Source organism: Lactuca virosa, chromosome 1 (assembly GCF_052849685.1).
Source record: "Lactuca virosa cultivar CGN04683 chromosome 1, Lactuca_virosa_CGN04683_v6, whole genome shotgun sequence".
Taxonomy (NCBI): domain Eukaryota; kingdom Viridiplantae; phylum Streptophyta; class Magnoliopsida; order Asterales; family Asteraceae; genus Lactuca; species Lactuca virosa.
In genome coordinates this window covers 324,532,586-324,553,658 of record NC_136426.1, presented here as the reverse complement: position 1 = coordinate 324,553,658, position 21,073 = coordinate 324,532,586, and the positions used below count along the sequence as shown (strand labels likewise).

Below are 21,073 nucleotides of genomic sequence, written 5' to 3'. Positions count from 1 at the left end.
CACATCAGATAGCAAAATGAAGGTTTATATTATTTCTTGAAATGATTACATAGGTGTTCAAGTTCACCCTAAACTATGCCTCTAGTAGGCTACATCATACGATACTATGGCTACTGCATAACTTGATCTTCGGATATGAACTCCTCATCCTCGATTTCTCGCGTCGTTTTCGGCTTCGTCGAGGATCATGTGGAATGCCCTTGGCCTTGGTGGCGTTTCTGGCCTTGTTGCCTCGTTTTTCTTCGGGCAGTCTTTAGAAACATGCCCTTCTTTGTTACATCTATAGCACACTCTCTTGTTGGATGTACACTTGTTGGCGTAATGCCCTGTTTTTCCACATTTGTAGCAAGTCACCTCCTCGCTACATTTCCCGAAGTGTTTCTTTTTACACTTCTCGCACCACTTAGCTTCACCTCCTCCTCCTCCTTCAGACTATGAGAATTTCCTCTCTTTGTTAGATTTTGAATATCGTTCATACTTCCTTTTCTCGCCAACTTCAGCTCTCTCCAAACTCTTTTCCTTAATCAGGGTCTCCACATTCCTGGCTGCCCAGATGGCGGCTTTCAAGGTGGTTGCTTGCTTGACCATTGGACCAAAGTCCGTTGGTAATCCATGGGCAAACTTGTTGACCTTGGAGAGCTCAGTTGGAACTAGGTAAGGAACAATCTTCATCTTCTCCGTAAAACTTGCAGCATACTCAGTGACACTCATCCTTCCTTTCTTCAGATTTTGGAACTCATTGTTGATCTCCAGAAGATCCTGCTCAGAGCAGTACTGCATTTTCATTTGCACCACGAAATCTTCCCAAGACATCTTGCTTGCTTCTCCTTTGGGCATCGTATCAGCTAGTAGCTTCCACCAACTCAGTACTCCAGACTTTAACAGAGGAACCGCGAGAGCGGTCTTCTGTCTGTTGCTACACTCGCAACTCTCAAACATTGTCTCCATCTCGGAGATCCAGTCCATAACTTCCACCGGTGTTGGGCTTCCAGAAACACCCGGGGGTTTGGATGCCATGAAATCCTTGTACTTGCATCCACGTCCGTCATTTCCTCCATCTTGGTTGTTTCTCCTAATCACCGGCGGATTAGCTTGACCATCGGTCCTGCTGTAGTTCCCTTCCTCAGATTGCTCGGGAATCAGCTCAGGTTGCTCAATGGGCATGGTAGGTTCGTCCCTATTTTCATGCAACATCTGCCTCATTTCTTCCCTTTGTTCAACTAACATAGCCCGAATCATGGCTCATCGCGTTCGCTACCGGGAGTGTCATGGCATCTACGTGACATTCCACCAGGAGAGAGCTTGATCAACGAATGTGCAGGCCGCAAACTTGACCTTGCACCCATTCGGACACTCGCAAATTTCAAAAACTGATTCCACCTTCTCAATCCATCGCTTCAGGGCTATTACGCCTCCTGTTCCATTGAAGGTTCGAGGTTTGGCGTTGGTGAATTCCTTGTAGGTGCAGGTTCGTGTGGTTCCGTGGTTTGTTCCTTGATTTGTGCTTCTGGTTCCCTGCCGTTGTCTTCCACGTTGTTTCTGTTGCGAATATGTGCAAGTGCTGCAGTGACCGCATCGGACACTGCTGCTTGGAATGCAACTGAGTTTATTTCAGGTGGGGTCGGTGTTGCGTTGTTTCCACGGTTGGGTCTTTGAGGCATCTTTCTGTCAAAGAACGGAAAGATGTTAAGTACATATCGTAGTCCGAGTTTAGAATTCCACAGACTCGGCGAATCGAGTGTGCATCTAAGTGATTCCATGTATTAACATAAAACAAGGAAATAAAACACATAACAGATAACAACATCACGATAAAAACATAAAGCATTTCCATTAATACTAATTATTTTTTAATACATGAATTTTTTCAAAAAGGCATACAGTACATGGGGAAAACATATGACCCGACAGCATGACGACCCTATGAGTAGTGTAATCACTTAAAAATATGGTCGGTAGTACATAGAGTAAAACATAGAGAAGGAAATCATAACGGGAGCACATGAACAGGTGCTAGTCGCTGCGGGGTGGATCTGGTGGTGCTGACGATGAGGTGGATGCGCCTTGAAGTCTAGCCAGGTGGCGCTCAGCGTCCCGAAGCCGGGATTCCAAAGCTGCCTGACGCATCTGCATGCGTCATCCTCTCCGTGCGCTCCATCGCGGCTCTCATGGCCACCATTTGGCCAGCGGTCGCCTACGCCTGCTCGCCAATGTCGCGAGTCCTCCTTACTATCATCGACAAGGCTCGATCGGCGGGTCCACCGTGACTCAGATCGTAGTAGTCCCGGTTCATACCAAATGGGGGCCGCACCCCCTGCTGGGGGCTCCATCTCAAAATGTCATGTGCCCATGGGTGCGTAGGTCCATTGGGGACCATCCGGTATCGGGGCACCCTGGCCATGTACAGAGGGTTGATGACTTCGGACCCTGTGTCCGAGTCATCTGAGTCGCTGCCCTATGCCTCCTCCTCGTCCAAGTCGGCTAACGGTTCTGCCAGTCCTCTCACGGGCTCCTCTTCATGCTCTTCTTCTGGTTCTTCCTCGGGTTCTTCTTCGGGTTCTTCCTCGGGTTCTAGCCATCCACCATTTCCCTGATTGGGGAAATAGGGATCTCCAGGATGATGAAATCCAGCCATAAAATCTGCACGGGGGGTGTAAGACGTTGTAAAAAAAGAAATCACGTATGCATATAGTATTTCCAAAATACTCCTATAGTATTTTAATTATTTATGTATGAATTCCTGAGAAGTTTTGGATATGAGGTAAGTTTCTAGGTCAATTTACCGCCATGATTATCCCAAACACATGTTGGTCATATGTTGAATAAATATAGTTGATCAGACTATATTTACCCCCAATATAACTACATAACTGCCCAGGTTTAATCAAAGTGTTCCATTTCCTCTAGAGACTTTTAATGTTATAGTTTTTAATGTATGCACTTTATTCAGAGTGTTTTAGTCCCATGGTATTTATAGTTGCATATCAAGTATGGTTAGGTATGCCAGTTCACTATAAACAATGCTCTGATACCAATCTGTCACACCCCCGAACCAGACGGCGGAATCGTCCGGGGGCTCGTGTGACTATCATTTGAAATATCATCACAATGAATATACATGAAACATAACACAATCATCACCAAACATTACATATTACAACTGGTATTGTTCACATCAAGTATATTGTCTTAGATTACATATTCCCAAAATATTAATTGTACGATGATTGACATTACACGATATAAATTTCCTACACTTGAAAGTTCCCCTGCTTAACGGTTACCTGAGAATACAAGTTATTTTGAAAACGGTCAACATATATAATGTTGGTGAGTTCATAAGCATGTTTGAATGAAAGTCTTTGTATTATTTGTAAAACCCAGAAAATCCGATATTTTCTATAAAAGTCTGAAAAATGATGTGAAAATCGAGTATAGATGCATGTGTGAATTTCATAGTAAAAACATGTATAAGTATGCAGTCCAAATTTCTTTGTATTCTTTCTGTTGTAAGTAGAAGGTAATTGAATAATAATATTTCCCCAGAAAATCCGATATTTTCTGATTATAAATGTGTTGTGGTCTTAAACCCTAAGACCATGTATTGATGCATGTACGATTTGTATTGACATGATTAATGTTCTGATCTCCTTGATGTTATGATGATAATGATCTCTATGTGAGTCGTTATAACCATGCTTGATAATGACTAATTCGCCTGTCTTGGCATTTTTACAAACGCCGGTTTGATAAAGAAAAGGTTGTCACCCTAGACTGGCCTAGTCTAGCTGTAACGAACAGCTCAGGTGTGGGGGAGTCACCCCCGTATAGATCTATACACAAACTTTCGCTCTCCCTCCAGGAGACTCTGGTTATAACTACAGGCTACGATCATACACTCAGTGGTCAACCGACATGTCTCGCTATATCCCAATTGTTAATGTATAATCATTCGAATTTCCTGATATAAGATGTATATGAATTTAGATTCTTGCACATACCAATTAAGAATTATGAATAGACAAAGCCCAACCAACATGGAAGAGGGACACCTGTGGTCCATTATGCATGCAAGTTATTTCCAGGCTTGATAAGTATGCAAAAGGACACTTTAAAGCCCATTAAGAATATAATGAACAGTCCAGGCCGAATCAACATGTAAATGGGCCACCAAGGCCCAATAAACATGTAAAAGATGATTTCGGCCCATTAAGCATGTAATTGGGTCACTAAGGCCCAATGGACATGTAAAGAATGAATTAGGCCCAATAAACATGCAATTTGGACCACGAAGGCCCAATAAGCATGTATAGTGGTTATTAGGCCCAATAGTCGTACAGTGGTTGTATTTTGTTTGTTCATTATAACATGGTTCTTTCTATTTGAATTGTTTAACGAAGATGACGTAAATAGTCCAATATTTTGTTATAAGAATATTTTTTAATCAATTACGTCAAAACTTTACAATTTGGACTTATTTTTGTAAAACTTACACTTTAGGTCCCTTAAAACCTAAATATATTTTTAATGACTTATTTCCTATAAAATAACATTTTTGGCCAAAATAACATTTTAGCCCATTAATTTATAAAACTTTGTATTTTCGGCGCAATTTTGTAATAATTTGCAATTTCGGCCCAAAAATACATTCATGGACATTTTCAACCCATTTATATAAGGTTTCATAATTTCAGCCCTTATTTGATAAAAATGACATTTTCGGCCCAAATTTTATAAAATTAACATTTTTGGCCCAATTTTGAAATAAGTGTCATTTTTAGCCCCTAAATTTGTAAGTTTTCATTTTTGACTCAAGTTTTCATCAAATAACATTTTAGTCCATAAAAATTTATATTTTTGCAATTTGGGCCCAAAAACCCGTAAGACCCAAATTAAGGCCCATAATGCAAAATTTTCCACTTTTGGTCCTTTGGAAGGTATGATTGTTATAAAAACTCATTTTTATACAAATGTGACCCTTTTGATCCTTACAAAACCGTAAGTGTCACAATTATCCCAATCTTTTGTTTACTTGTCAAAAATGATCCTTTTACAAGATTTTTGTTTTGTTTTTCACATCTTTGACATGTATAACACTTTTATCTTTGTAGTGTGATGATTAGAGTGTTTTAGTTTATGAATCTCACCTATTTTTGTTAGAGTTTTCGAGATTCATCAAGTTTTATCACATAATCACAACATAAGCCAAGAAAATCACACATAACATGCATAAATACATAGATCTACACATAAATACTTGTATTCTCCCCCCAAAAACATGTAAAACCGAAAACAAGGGGGTATGAACTCACAATGGGTTGATGATCTCGGTTGTGAAGAAGAAAGTGGAAAGATATCGGCCTTTAGTAAGCTTTCCTGAGTGGATTTCGAACTTAGGAAGTTCTAGGAAGCAAAATCACAAAAACATGTGTTGATAAGGAGTGATTTAGCTAAAGAATAAAGTAAACCAACTTAAGTTTACAAGATCTTACCAAGGATTAATGATATTAGTGAAGGATCCTCTTGAAAGCAATCTAGATCTTCGAAAATTTGAGGGAGGAAGGGATGTTCTTGAGAGAGTTTTGAAAGTGTGTGTGTGTGTGTGTTTTGGGCTTGCTCTCGGCCGAGAGTGATAAAGATAAGGAATAAAAGGTTTTGCATGGAGGGTAATGATCTCATGGATGTATGTGATTTCTAGATATTTGATATGTAATTGTGAGTTGTCATTAGCTTAATCCATGCTCTTTTCATTTCATTTTTTTTTACATCAGGGCCGAAAATTTGGGCTAGAAAAAAAGAAGTGGATTAATTTGGGACATTACTTGCCTTGGCTCGAAATTATGAGGCCCAAATAAATACTTTTCGGCCCATTGGGCCCTTAGGATGGTTCACGGCCCAATAAAAGTCCATTATGGTAAATGGAATCATTTATGGCCCAACAAGGCCCAATAGAAGTAAACCGATCCATTTTAGGCCCATTATTGCCCAAAATGTTAAGTTTTATGAATGTGGGTCCATTTAGAGCCCATTTAAGGGTTCTAAACCCAAAATAGTCAAATTGAATGCTTATTGGTCCATTAGACCCAATAAGAAAATCCTAGTCCATCATAAGCTTGAACCGGGATTCTTAGGGTTTTCAACCCTTAGTTGACTATCTGAAACGCTTTGTATAGAGTTTTGAACTTTACTTGTGAATTTTGATTAAGTTGGTTGTCATTAATTGAGCATAGTGCATGATATCGAATAAGAATTACATGTGTCACAATAGATGATGTTTACAAGAGTACAAAATTTCCTAGCAAAAATGCCAGTTGTGACAGGATGGTGGTGGTTTGGCCGAATTTATGGGAAGAGAGGGAAAGAATGGATGCATTGATACATGTTAGACAATTCTTCCTACCTAGATGTATGGGATGTAATGAACTTGATATTTGTTGTGTAATTTTGATGTGGTATGCATAGATTAATTCATCTTTTCTCTTTTTTATAATTGGGCTAACCGGCCTAAGAGGGATCTTCGGCCCATAAGAGCTTGATAAATGGTTTTTGGTTCGAAGGGCCCAAATATATTAACTCTCGGCCCAACTAAGGCCCTTATGTGTGCTTTCGGTCCAAAAGGGTGGCCCAAGTAGAGTAGTTCCGATTTTTGGTTTGACCCAACAAGGCCCGTTCGAGGATTTTTCTTGTACAAGGGCCAACTTTTTAACCCAAATTTGCTAGTTGTGACATCATCCCCCCGTTAGAGGGAATTCAGTCCCAAAATTGGTTCAAAAGCAGCATCCCAAGTACTATGGAAAAAGTGTGAGTGTCTCGGTTTTGTCTAGTCTCTTCGTTCCTAGGAGAATTTAAGTCTTTGCTTAGTGATCTAGTAGACCTTTGCTACCGACCCTTGACCCTACTCTTTTGGTTAGTTGGGTATTGGTCATCTCAGCCTAACACAGAGGTATTCTGCCTTTGCGTCCTATATGGTGAAGTTAATGGATGGTCACGGTTAATGAGGATCACGTATTTGATGCCCCAAAAGTAGTGCCTCTAAACCTTAGGGCGAACACTATTGTCACTAAAGTTCAGGTTTCGTGCGGTATAGTTAGTCTCATACTTCTTAACTTGGCATGGGAGTTTCTTACTACATTGTGACATCCCCATTTTCTCGGCCAGAAATGACCGATTTTGTTTATGCTTTATAAAAATCAGAGTACCTCTTTTAAGAAAAATGTTGCGGAATTTGTTCCCAGAAAAACATGATAAATACGTTATCAAAGCATTTCCGAAGAAAAGTATTTTTGTTCATTTTCAAACATTTGGGATGTCATCGCCAATACAAAAACATAAGCATAAACAGAACTTACATTCATTATCACTAGTGATTTATATCTCCTTAATCTCTCAGTGTAATGTGACTTCATATCAACACCTGTGATATAAATAAACTGAGTGGGTCAGGTTGGGAAACCTGGTGAGTACATAGGGTTTTCAACCCACAATAATATAATTATTATGTTTAAACATCAAACAATCAACCCAATTACCCATCCTCATTATCTTCTTAAGAATTTACCCTAAGAATCAGCTATTCCTCGTTCATTCATTCCTAACGATCATCCAAAGGAAACGGAACGAAGTCCAACGTTGCCACAGTTGTCAAGCACAACTGCTAATATTATCACTTAGGCGAACCTGCCAGAATTGTGACATTCTCTATGAGGCGCTTCTGTCGGTATTGTCCTTTAAACGCTACTGTCACGGTTATAATGTCCTCTATTAGGCGCATCTGCCGATACTATCCTTAGAGCGCACCTGCTAGGATGTTTAGAGTACCTCGTAGGTCCGAAAATATCTACAGGTTATGGCGCATCTGCCAATGCTCATCTATAGGGTACTAGGTCCATTGCTGCCAATGTCCACCTATAGGGCACTATGTCCACACTACCAATGTTCCTCTATATCAGCTTTCGTCCCTCATCATTCATCTACCCATGTTATACCCAACATATTTGTAGATATAAAATACATATACAGTTTAAATCATTTAAAACATGTGTAAAAATCTTTCACCCAGCATAGACAACAAGTATTCAGACAATATGCACACATAACACGTAATTTAAATAAAATACTTCATATCTATGTGTAAGATGAAAGTAACTATGCACTCACCTGATAAGGTGGTGATTCTGAATTCGGACAACGCTTCGTTACTTCTTAAAACAATGTCCCTCGAAAAAACCTAGTATCAATACCACTAGGGTTTAGTCTAACGTTAACCACGACTAATTAATAGTCTAGCTATTATTATTATTATATAAGCGTTAAACAACACTCTATATAACTCATAATAATAGCCCAAATAATTATTATAAAGTTCTAATAACGTTACTATAATTAATTAAAAACTATATTAAAAATTGCGTAGGCGTAGCTCACTTACAGCGGGTTTCCTTAAAAACCGGGTTTCGCTTGGAGCAGCGTTTCCGAACCGAAAGACCCTTTTTCTCGGGACTCCGGGAGCCTCGGGGGTTCCTCCGGGTGCTAGGGGGTTCCCTAGGGTTTAGGGGGGTTGGAATGGGTTAGAGAGAGAAAGAAGTTAGCGAGAGAAGTGAGAAAGGTGTGAAAATCCGAGAGAATTTGCAACCTATTTATAGGGTCAGTAGCTTCGGACTACGCTGCGTGTTCAGCAGGTTACGCGGGGCGTAACTTCGGATAGGGTCACCAGCTGGCTTCGCACGTGGCAGAGTCTCGGTGGAGCGACGTGGAGCTTCCGAGACCAAGCGATTCCGAACGCGGGGCGTACCCTTTTACGCGACACGTATGCGAGGCAACGTGTCTCCATCTGAAGTGAGGCCGTGGGCCGCAAGCAACGGCTAGGATCTTGCCACGTCATCAATCGAGCAACAGGCTTCGCAAATTCGAGTCTAAGCTTTAAAAATTCGTATCTTTCGCATACGAGCTCCGTTTTCGACGTTCTTTATATCCACGCGTAGGCGGGAACGTACTCTACAACTTTCGTTTACACTTCGTCGGCTAATTTTGATTCTATTTTAAATTTATATTTTTAACAGGCCGGGACAGGATTGGTCCGTTAAAAATTCATAACTTCTTCATCCGACTTCCGTTTTCGTCTGTCTTTTTATCGTTACGCTACTATTAATGAGATCTTAGATTCTCGTTTAGGTTGTGTCGGCTAAAAACCACTCGATCTAATATTTGAATTTCGGGTTGTACACTGTTAAGCCGAAACTTCGAAAAATCATAACTTCCTCATACGAAGTCAGATTTGGGCGTTCTTTTTAGGGACGCTATCGGTTTAACGAACACTACGACTTTTGTTTAGATCGCTAAGGCTAAAAATCGTTGTATCATAAATTCACTATTTACGCTTCCCGGTGTCGTGCCGGTTCCGTCGCGAAACTTCGACGAGTCATAACTTCTTCGTTATAACTCGGATTTCAGCGTTCTTTATATGTACGGAATCCTTGTAACATATGCTACAACTTCTATTAAGACTATTCATTCTAAATAGCCTTCTATCAAAAAGTCGTTTTCGACCCCTATTATCTCTAAATTAACTAGCCCGGATCTACGGGCATTACAATTGATCCTGAACTAGTGGGAGGTCGATCTTTTCTTTTTCCTGAGTAAGTCTTCGAGTCGGGGTAGGAGGTATTGATCCTTGAGGATGGGTTCGTTTGATTCTTAGTAGTCAGTGGTCCTATGGACACTTAGCCTTTCCTATTTATGAGTTGGATAGGCGTTCTATAAGGTTCAAGTCTTGGTTTAATAACCTCATACTTACTGGGTCGTTCCATCGACCGGATACCTTTGGTGTTTATGTTGGTGCTAAGTGGTCTTGGTGGTGTGGCTACGAGAATGGCTCCATGAGTTGAGTCGATCTCCGAACTCAACTTGGCATGTAGGTGATATTTCCGAAAGGGCTTTGGAAACATCTTAGGAGGGGTTATAAATCTCTAGGTTACCCTCGGTATCCTTTGCTCCTTGTTTCTTATCCCTATTAAGGGATAGGAAAGAGTTTGATATTACTTGCACGGGTACCTAAAGGTCTAGATGCCTGAGATAATTCGAGGATTGTCGCTACAAGTTGTAGGGGTTTCGTTAATCGATTGGTTAAGGCGAGGAGCCTTGTTGGCACATGAATTTCGTATGGTGAGGATCAAGTCAGCCCATGTCAATTGACACCGTTGGTCTCCTTATTGTAATAGATGTTGGATCGATCTGAAAATGGATAGTTGTTTGAAATGATAGTGTGTTCTATGTACACATTTGTAATATCACCCATTTCGTCCTTGGTATTACTACTGTGGTTATTTCATTCTAAATTTTTGGGTGTCCTAGTAATACGAGTGCCTTAGTATAAACGATGTGATTTCGTAGTCTGATTTCTATTAGACCTTTCTATGATGGTTTGATGTAGCCTAGTCGTACATAATTTAAGATTGAAAAGATTGTAGACTGAGTGGTCATGTCCTAATTCCACAGTTAGATAAGAAACATGAATTAAGGCGAACCACACACTCTAAGCTTGTAGAATTTTAATTACACACGGCCTTGCGTTCATACTAAGTTAGACTGAGTGGTTTGGGGAACGTACCAAAAATCTCGGTAGGGTTCCTCGTTGTCCCTTTCACGTCTAGTTGTTAAACTCCTCCTGGTCCTCTGTCATTATGCTCTGTTGGACAATTCCTCTTGAAGTGTCCCGTTTCACCGCATGCATGGCATACGAGACTTACTTATGGGTTGGGGGTTGGAGTGACGCGTGAGGCCGGGGCCCTACAGTAGGGGGCGGTGTGCCCCTTCTTATTGCACTTTTTGCAATGAAATTCTCGACAGACTCCCCGATGATGGTAGCTGCACTTGCCGCAGAGCGGGAGGTTTCCATGATATGGTCTTCTCGGTGCTGGGGTAGGGAGGCCAGTGGGGGTAGGGGCTGCTACAACTTGTTGCCTTTTGGTAGGTCCTTGAGTCGAACTGCTTCCTTTCTTGTTCCCTAGCTTTCGCTTCATGACCTTAGGTTTGGAGTTTGGGGTGTCTTGGTAAGTTGTCCCTCTTGGGTTTCCTTGGTTGTTACTACGGTTGGAGTTATCGACACCATTTCCATTTCCATTTGGGTTGTTGGCATTGAGTTGTGCCATGACGGCTGTCACGGCAGCTGTTACAGCGACTTGGAAGGTTGCGGGGTCTATTTGCAGAATTGGTGTCTCGCCGGCTGGCTGGTTGTTTCCATGGAAGGACATGATTCTGTTGCATGATGAGAAACAGGTTCATGAGTAACTATGGTTATTTCTAGTCATATCTCATCTATGATTATAGATATGAACTTATGCATGCACGCATATAAATCACATGTTTTGTTGTACGATTCTCGTTGTTTCAACCTACATCCCTATGATGTATTAATGGTAGTATGTAGAAATAGGTATTGTACAAATGTTAAGTTACCTAATAGATTGTAGATATCATATCCTTAAGTTAGCTTAGGTTACATGAGTTCTTGGAGGGCGTACCTCTCTTGATTTACTACTACTAGTTGTGAAGAATTACGTGATAAACCTAGGACTTTGTGCGAATAGGGTAGTGACTCTCATATGCCTAAATAGCGTACAAGGTGTCCAACCATTTCGCTTATTTCACGAGTGGCCTCTTTCGGTCTCTGCTCTGCTAAGGCTTCCCTAGTCTCAGCTTCCATGAGCTGTTGCCTTAGTGTAGTCACCTTCTCTTCTAAGGAGCGTAGATGATCGGTAAGGTCTTCTTGTTCTGCGTGTTGGTTCGGTATTGCTTCCGAGGGGTAAGACTCGCTAAGGATCTCTTTGCCTTCTTCACCCATGTCTGATTCCTCATCAGAGTCTTCTCCCTCGTAGTCCATCACTTGGTACTCTTCGGGGCCCACTTCTGGGTTCTCCCCTTGCACTTCTTCTGGTTCTCCTTTGACCCATTCGTTGGCTATTACCGCAGGGTAGTAGGGGTCTTCGGGGTGAAGCTCAGACATGTTTCCTTTGTGATAATGGAGGTATGAGATACATGTAGAACATTTAAGTGTGGAGGTCATAAGCTATTCTAAAATGCTAGTATAGTATTACATGTTTGGTCCTAGGGCTTCCTGATGTACTAAATTGATAAGTTTTTAGACTTGTTGTTATTGCTTATTATCTTAAAATACCCCTATGGTATTTTAAACTTTTGATTTGGCTCGAATGCTCCTTTGCATGTAAGGTCGGTAAGTTTTAGACTCGTTGCAATGCTACCCTCAGTCCCAAGCACATGTTGGTCGTATCTCAAATAAATATAGTTGATCAGACTATATTTATCCCAGATATGATTACATAACTGCCCAGGTTTGACTGTAGTGTTCAACATCTAAATACTTTTGTTTTGTTCTTATTATGATACGGTTCTAGCAAGTACGTATACTTTTTTTAGAAGATACTTATATTCTTAAGGTATACGTTTAGTCATAGTGTTTTTAGTCCCATTGTATTTATAGTTGTATATCTTGTCTGGTTAGATATACTAGTTCACTATAAACACTGCTCTGATACCAATCTGTCACACCCCCGAACCAGGATGGCGGAAACGTCCGGGGGCGGATGACTTCATGTACAGTATCATAACAACTGAATATGAATGAAGCATAGCAACCAAACATCATACATTGGAAATACACACTTACATAGTTTACATATTGAATTTGTTCATTAGTTACACAAAAGTAAGAGAAGTAAAATTTCTTGAAGTCGCACCACTTGATCTGATAATCGAGCTTATTACCTGCTACTGGATCCCTAAGAATACAAGTCGTTTTGAAAAGCGTCAACTAAAAAGTTGGTGAGTTCATAAGTATTTTTGTATAAAATGCTTTTGTACTTGTTTAGAGTAGTTCTCATAGTGTTTTCAGAAAATCCGATATTTCTATAAAATAATTTGTAAGTCTCGTTCTAAAACTGTGAATATATGCATGTTTGTCCTTTGTTATCTTTTGTTTGTAAGAGTAAAGTGAATATTCCCAGAAAATCCGATATTTTCTAAAAAGAAATTATTTGAAATATTGGTGTCCGATCTTATGTTAATGCATGTGTGTTAATGTTTGCGAAAATAGAAAGAGAATGATCCCAGACAACCCGATGTTGTCTGCGTAAGAGAATGCTGGAATCTCAACCCCCGAGGTTGAGTACAAACGCGTATAGGTTACCATTTTATCCAAAAAGAAAAGAGAATGGTTTCCCGTAAATTTAATAGCGTTAATTCCTCTAAGTGAGCCGCTATAACCATACTTGATAATGACAATTTCGCCTGTCATGACGTCTTTGGGACACCGACAGAATAAGGTACGGTTTGTCACCCTAGACTGGCCTAGTCTAATTGTAGCGAACAACTCAGGTGTGAGGCGTCACCCCATATAGATCTATACACAAACTCACACTCTCCCTCCAAGAGACTCTGGTTATAACTACAGGCTACGATCGTACACTCAATAGGTGTCAACCGAAACGTCTCACTAGATCCTTAATCAAATTTACGCGGAAAAAGAAAGAAGAACGTATGAGGTATATTCCAGGCCCAATAAACATGTAAGTGGACAACTAAGGCCCGCTAAGCATGTAAAGTATTTCTAGGCTCAAAAGGAATGGGATTATATATATACCGGGCCCAATATACATGTAAAAGGACAACTAAGGCCCACTAAACACGTAAAAGGATGCTAAGGCCCACTAAACATGTAAAAGGACACTAAGGCCCACTAAACATGTATATTATATCCAGGCTCAATAAGGACGTAAATATATATATATATATATATATATATATATATATATATATATATATATATATATATGTTAACATGTGCAGATGTTTTAAAAGTATATATAAGCTATACAAACTTGCATCTAAAACATGTATAAGAGCTTTTAGCATGATAAAAATAATTTCTTGTTTTTGACCTTTCTGTCCCTGTTTTTAGAAAAATTATAGAAAAATCATCGTAAGTCGAAATTCAGATCCGTAAACTCTAAGGCTTTGGAAAATGAGTCTACTTTACGTATAATTTTTATTAAGATTTTTAATGGCCTCAAACCAGTGTGAAAATGTTAATCTTCACAGACTGGTCCGAAATCATTCCTGAAATGATAGGCAGTTTTGTAAAAATCGCTAAAAATTGTGGAAAAATCGTATGAATGCGTGAGAGTAGTCATTTTAAAGGTATAAACCTGAGTGTTTTGCATGTAAACAGTTTTGAAAAATATTACCATCAAAGTGTTCAAAACAGTCCGTAATTACACCAAAACAATCTTGTTAAAAGCTGATTTTTGAGTATAGGTTATAGATGTTTGAATACAACACTTGTTTATGCTATTTAGAGTGTATAATCTCTTATCTACAAGTTTTCATGTAATATATAAGACAAATCATACTTTTCTCATGGTTTTTATGAAGATCTAAGTGATAAACTTCATGTTCAAGTAAAGATCCAAAAGTTAAACACTTAACACAATGGTACATGCAAATATCCAACGGTTAAACGAGAGTTGACTTGTATTCTCCCCCGAAAACATGAAAAATACGAAAGATATGGGGGTATGAAGCTCACCTTGAGGGTTTTTGAGATTTTGAAGAAGATGAAGAAGAAGCTTGAGTCTAGCTTGTGTTCTTGGTGAAACTTTTGAAATGATGGTTGTTCAAGGGATGGAACTTGAAAAAAATCCTCTTGAGAACACACACACAACTCATGATTTTTGAAGAAAGAAATGAGAGAGCTTCTTGAGTTTTTGAGAGATAATGAGATAAGGAAGTAAGTTAGAAGTGAAGAGTGGAGAGAGGATGGTAGTGGTTTGTCCGAGTTTAAGAGAAGAGAGGGAAAGAATGGATGCATTGATACATGTTCGACAATTCTTCCTTCCTAGATGTATGGGATGTAATGTCCTTGATATTTGTTGTGTAATTTTGATGTGGCATGCATAGATTAATTCATCTTTTCTCTTTTTTTTTAATTGGGTTAACCGGCCCAAGAGGGATCTTCGGCCCATAAGAGCTTAATAAATGGTTTTTGGTTCGAAGGACCCAAATATATTAACTTTCGGCCCAACTAAGGCCCATATGTGTGCTTTCGGCCCAAAAGGGTGGCCCAAGTAGAGTAGTTCCGATTTTTGGTTTGGCCCAATAAGGCCCATTCGAGGATTTTTCTTGTACAAGGGCCAACTTCCTAACCCAAATTTGCTAGTTGTGACACTTCTCGGCCAGCCGACTTCAGACCGTATACGAGGTTCACGGCCGTGAACCCTTCAGACCGTGAACCCTCGCATACTTATACTTTTCAGCTGAATTTTCTTCATTTTTTACACTTTCAAACACCATTCCAAGTCTTTTTCTCTCAAGTATCATCAACCAAGAACACAAAGAACAACCTCTCTCCTTAAGAACATACTAGGATCATCCTTTCTTATCATTTCAAGTGATAATCACTAGTTTTTCACAAGATCTAACAGGTATCTTTTCATGATCTTGTTATCATTTCAAGAACATCATTCAATCTTCTTATAAACCCGGTAATTTCACTAGTCTTCACGCAAAACACGCGAAGAACACGAAGAACAAGCACCTGAAAACGTTTGAATCTTCTTAGAAACTGGTCTAGGATCATCAAGTGTTCTTCAATAATTCAAGAACATTGGGCCGTGAACCCTTCAAGCTAGGGCCGTGAACACCCCTATCCTGGCTATGAACACCTATCAGCTTCCATTTTAGCTTCTAACACTCCAGTTTGTAAGTTATACTTACAAATTAGTCCAATTTCCAATCCTTCCTATGATTATATTAGCTAATTGGATGCATATATGTTATACAAATTACTATATAGGACTTGTTTTGTTGCGGGATTTCACTCGTGGAACTAAACATCCTATACTAAATCATCATTTGAATCACCCCCCAAAAGGTGAGTTCATACCCCCGTATTTTCATAGTTTTTATTGTTTTAGGGGGGGGGGGGGGGGAATACAAGTCTAACACAAGGATATTTGTGTTACAAGCAAATGGTTTCAAAATATATTACTAGAATAAATTTCAATTGTTATCAAATCAAATGGTTTTAAATTGTGTTAAAATGACATCAAGTCATCAAAAGTGTTTCAAAATGTTAAACTCTTTAAGTGATTTTATAAACTTATGTTTTTCCCCAAAAATCATATATATATATATATATATATATATATATATATATATATATATATATATATATATATAAGATTTAAAAGGCTTAGGACTGATAACTCACTTTGGTTCCTTTTTCTTGTTTGGATGTGGGCTTATAGTATCGGTTATTTGTCCGAATGTCTTTTAAATTTTACATATATATAATTGTATATGTATATAAATATAAAAGTTATTTCAATCAGTTCAAATACCCTTTGTAACATGTTGAGCAAGGGTTTTGCATTCATGAACAGTTAGTACCAATTCAGAAAGTACATATAAATTACTATAGGTATAATTTATGATTCATAGAACTTTAATTCACGATTCAAGTATATCTGAGTACACAATTTTACAAGAATAAGGGTTTGATTCAAAACTAATCAAGGGTTTACAGCTTTCAAATACATGTTAAGAATACTAATTCAGGAGTATACAATCAATCATTATTTCAGAATGATTGGGTTTTCACTTATATTATACACGTAACGTCTATATGCTTTTTATGAGTCATTTGATTCAGGTTGTTTAATTCATTTAAACAACATAGTTAAAGTCCTGACATTATAACCAGAATCTCCAGTCGGGGATCGAAACAAGTGTGTATAGATCTATATTGGGATTGACAACCCCGCACTCAGACTACAGTTGTCATCAACAGTTTTTAACGCCTTCAAAGCGTTGGTATACGAGGTTCATGGTCGTGAACCCTTCGGACCGTGAACCCTTGCATACTTATACTTTTCAACCAAATTTTCTTCATTTTTTACTGTTTTAAGGGAGGGGGGGGGGGAGAATACAAGTCTAACACAAGGATATTTGTGTTACAAGCAAATGGTTTCAAAATTCATTACTAAAATAAATTTCAATTGTTATCAAATCAAATGGTTTTAAATTGTGTTAAAATGACATCAAGTCATCAAAGGTGTTTCAAAATGTTAAACTATTTAAGTGATTTTATAAACTTATGGTTTTCCCCAAAAATCATATATATATATATATATATATATATATATATATATATATATATATATATATATATATTATATAAATAAGATTTAAAAGGCTTAGGACTGATAACCCACTTTGGTTCCTTTTCCTTGTTTGGATGTGGGCTTATAGTATCAGTTATTTGTCTGAATGTCATTTAAATTTTACTTTTATATATATATATATATATATATATATATATATATATATATATATATATATATATATATATATACTAGTAGGTAACTCGCGCGATGCAGCCGCGACGATTGTTTCGCCTTAGCCAAATGTTTCAAACAACGATTTGTTTCCATTGCTCGGACTTTGGCGAAAAGTAATTTGTTTTTGGTAAATTGTTTATTTAATGTGATTAGTTTCAGTTTGATAAATGTCATATCCAAAGAACTTGTAATATATTGGAAAATATTATTAGTATTAAAATATATTTAAAGAACTTGAGATAGAAAACTTCTCTTTTTTTCTCTCTCTCTAAAGTCACTATATTTTTACTTCCTAAAACCATTTCCCATTGCTAGTAACTTGAATGCGGAATGATGTGGTATATTCTTACTCTATAAACGTGTATGATGCATTTCGTATAGCCTTATTTAAAACGTATATGCATGTAAAGGAACAGTGGAAAATGAGTTCTTTCGGAAATAAATGATATTGTATCCAACCGACATACCTTACTTAGATCATTGAAAACAATGACTTATGTATTCATGATATTTACATTAGACGGTATGATGTAATGTTTTACATATCATATCATACCATGCAATGTTGTGTTGTTATATTATTTCATCCTCAAATTTAACTTTTTCAATAACATGCTCATAATCGTTCATTTTTACTTGCTAGATATCTAATCTATCAATATTCAAGCAAATATGTCTTTCCCTTAGTTATTTTTAGAAAATTTATTTTATATTCAAGCAAATTTGTCATCCCTCAATTATTTTTAGATAATTTAATTTGTATTTTTATTTTATGTTTTATTTATATGTTAATTATATAATATTTTGTAACTTAAAAATAAGGAGTAATTACTGGAAATATAATGTAAATGATTAATATCTTAAGTTTATAATAAAATCCTATAAAAAAATTATGCAAATGGAATATGACAAAATAGGCTATATAAGTGTTCACAATAGGAGTAATCAATATTTTTTTTGGTGCCGTTAATATTTTTTACTTTGTTTCATGTAGCCTTCTTTTCACATTCATGACTCTTATTAGATCTACACCCTATATTTTTTTAAGCTACAAACAAAAAAGAAACATCATGTTGAACACTAATGCGAAATTAGCAACTATACGTTATTTTATTGATTACAATAAAATAACTCCATAAGAATATAATTAGAAACATTTTAAATTAAACAAACATGAAAAAGAAAAAAAAAAACATAAAAAACTCTGGTGTGTGTCGGCTATCCGGTAGTCCACAAAGCTTAGCCCAAAAGAAATTAGTCCACTTAAAATTTAGCCCTACTTCGAAAGATGCTTGTATTTCTGCTCTATTTGTTTTTTCACTTGTCCAGAAAACTCACGCCACTCTTTTCTTCTCTATTTCTTTGGTATTTACTCCAACAAAAACAAAATCGAACCCACCCTCTTTCTTAATTGATCAATATGAGATGACTGGGTGGTGGTATAAGGGTGGTGTTGGTGGTTAGTTTACGATGATGAGATAGTGGTGTTCGAAAGGAGGTTGTTTACGGTGGTGAAGAGGTGGTACATGGTGGCTGAAACAATATGGAAGTTACAAGTGGTGAGGTTCTCGGCAGATTGATGGCTTGTTGGTTGGCTGTGAATGGTGAAGCAAATGGATTTTATGACTCGATAATTCTCAGTAGAGGGTGGAAGGAGATGAAATAGGTCCATTGGAGACTCCTTTGGTCGGCAGGTTAAAGGAGGTGAAACTGGTGGGTGTTAGTTGTTGTTTGCGCTGTGAAATTAGATGGTGGCAGCTAGTAAAGGTGGCTTTCGACAGTTAGCGTATATGCAGTGAGTTTTTTTCTAGAAAAAGTATTTTGAGATTTTCTTTTTTAAAAAAGAATAACAAATCAAAATTAAGTATATCTTAAGCAAGTATGCACACATGCACATAAAAAGGATACAAATCTCTGCTGAAAATATACATTTTCCTCATACTTTATGAGTTACTTCAAATCCTCTTCGAAGCGGGGTCTTTCTAAAGATTGCAACTGGTTATCACTGATTAATGTAATAACTACAACACAAAAATGAAAATGTAAAGGGACTTGGCAATATAATGAAGGGAAAAAGCTAATCAATGCAACAACAAAATCAGGGGAAAGGAAAAAGCTAATTGATGCACCATCAACATCAGGGTAAGGGGGAACGTAATCGCTGCACCAAAAACATCATCGGTAAGTCATTTTAGGAGATGGGGTTCAAGCGTTGTTGTAGCGATAGAAAAAAGCTAATTTGGTAGGTGTGTGGTTGCAAATTGCAAGGTCACGAAGCAGAAGTTAGAGAAAGAAATCATCAAATAGATAATTGTCAATAAGAACACGGAGATGAGAAAAATGGTCTCAATCATACAATCCGGTATGAGAAAAGTTGCACTTTGTAAAGGATCAGTTTGTCTTTTTTAATATTTGAAATTGAAACATGGAAAGAATAGATAGATGGGATGAATAGGATTTGTGTTTGTTTATATGCATTTGCATCCGTTGGATGGACACTATTGTTTTTTATTTACTTTCCTTCGTTGGATCAGTCATATTTAGAAGATACATGTGGCAATCCGAGTGAAATAGAAAGCTGCCACTTAACTTTAAAGTTAGCAATCCATGTAAAATTAAAGAGTTTGTACATTATGCTTTGTATGTTGTCTTTAAGACAAGTTTTCAAGAGATGTATTGATTGGTTGTACTCCAAGCATAAAATATAGTATTTAAGACTTTGAAGATGTATGCTTTATATATATATATATATATATATATATATATATATATATATATATATATATATATATTTTTGTATATGTATATAAATATAAAAGTTATTTTATTCAGTTCAAATACCCTTTCTAACATGCTGAGCAAGGGGTTTACAGTTAGTACCAATTCAGAAAGTATATATAAATTATTATAGATATAATTTATGATTCATAGAACTTTAATTCACGATTCAAGTATACTAGAGTACACCATTTTACAAGAATAAGGGTTTGATTCAAAACTAATAAAGGGTATACAGCTTTCAAATACATGTTAAGAATACTAATTTAGGAGTATACAATCAATCATTATTTCAGAATGATTGGGTTTTCACTTATATTATACACGTAACGTCTATATGCTTTTTATGAGTCATTTGATTCAGGTTGTTTAATTCATATAAACAACATAGTTAAAGTCCTGACATTATAACCAGAATCTCTAGTCGGGGATCGAAACAAGTGTGTATAGATCTATATTGGGATTGACAACCCCGCACTCAGACTACTAGCTACAGCCAGGCATACACGCCTACGAATGATAGTTGTTATCAGCAGTTTTTAACGTCTTCAAAGCATTGTTTCAGGCCATCCAGTCTCAGTATGGTTATAATAACTCATTAAAATGATATTAACAATACAGTTAGTGTATAATTAACTAAACATGAGTACATTTTCAAAGTACCAGTTTACCAGAATACAGTTTACAGTATTACATCTCAGTATTCAATAACAGCTGGTGAAGCCAGGCACACTCACTTTTATTGATTATACAAAAGGATACAAAAATAGAACACTGGTTTACAAACAGAACAGTTTTATGTGATTAAAACTACTTTACATATACAACATAAAATATAGGATTTTCTGGAACAGTTTACATATTCAAGAAATAGAAACATAATT

At 37.3% G+C, this 21,073-nt stretch overlaps 2 long non-coding RNA genes across 2 annotated transcripts; one reads left to right on the top strand and one right to left on the bottom strand.

The window, feature by feature from the left end:
* Window positions 1-18,502: 18,502 nt before the first annotated feature.
* Window positions 18,503-19,644, bottom strand: LOC145168638 (uncharacterized). The gene is made up of 2 exons (XR_013741979.1): window positions 19,541-19,644; window positions 18,503-19,432 (listed from the first exon to the last, which is right to left on the bottom strand). It is a non-coding gene; the product is annotated as an uncharacterized LOC145168638 (long non-coding RNA).
* LOC145168630 (uncharacterized) lies at window positions 19,126-20,128 on the top strand. Its single transcript, XR_013741976.1, has 2 exons — window positions 19,126-19,206; window positions 19,514-20,128. It is a non-coding gene; the product is annotated as an uncharacterized LOC145168630 (long non-coding RNA).
* The last annotated feature ends 945 nt before the right edge of the window (window positions 20,129-21,073 follow it).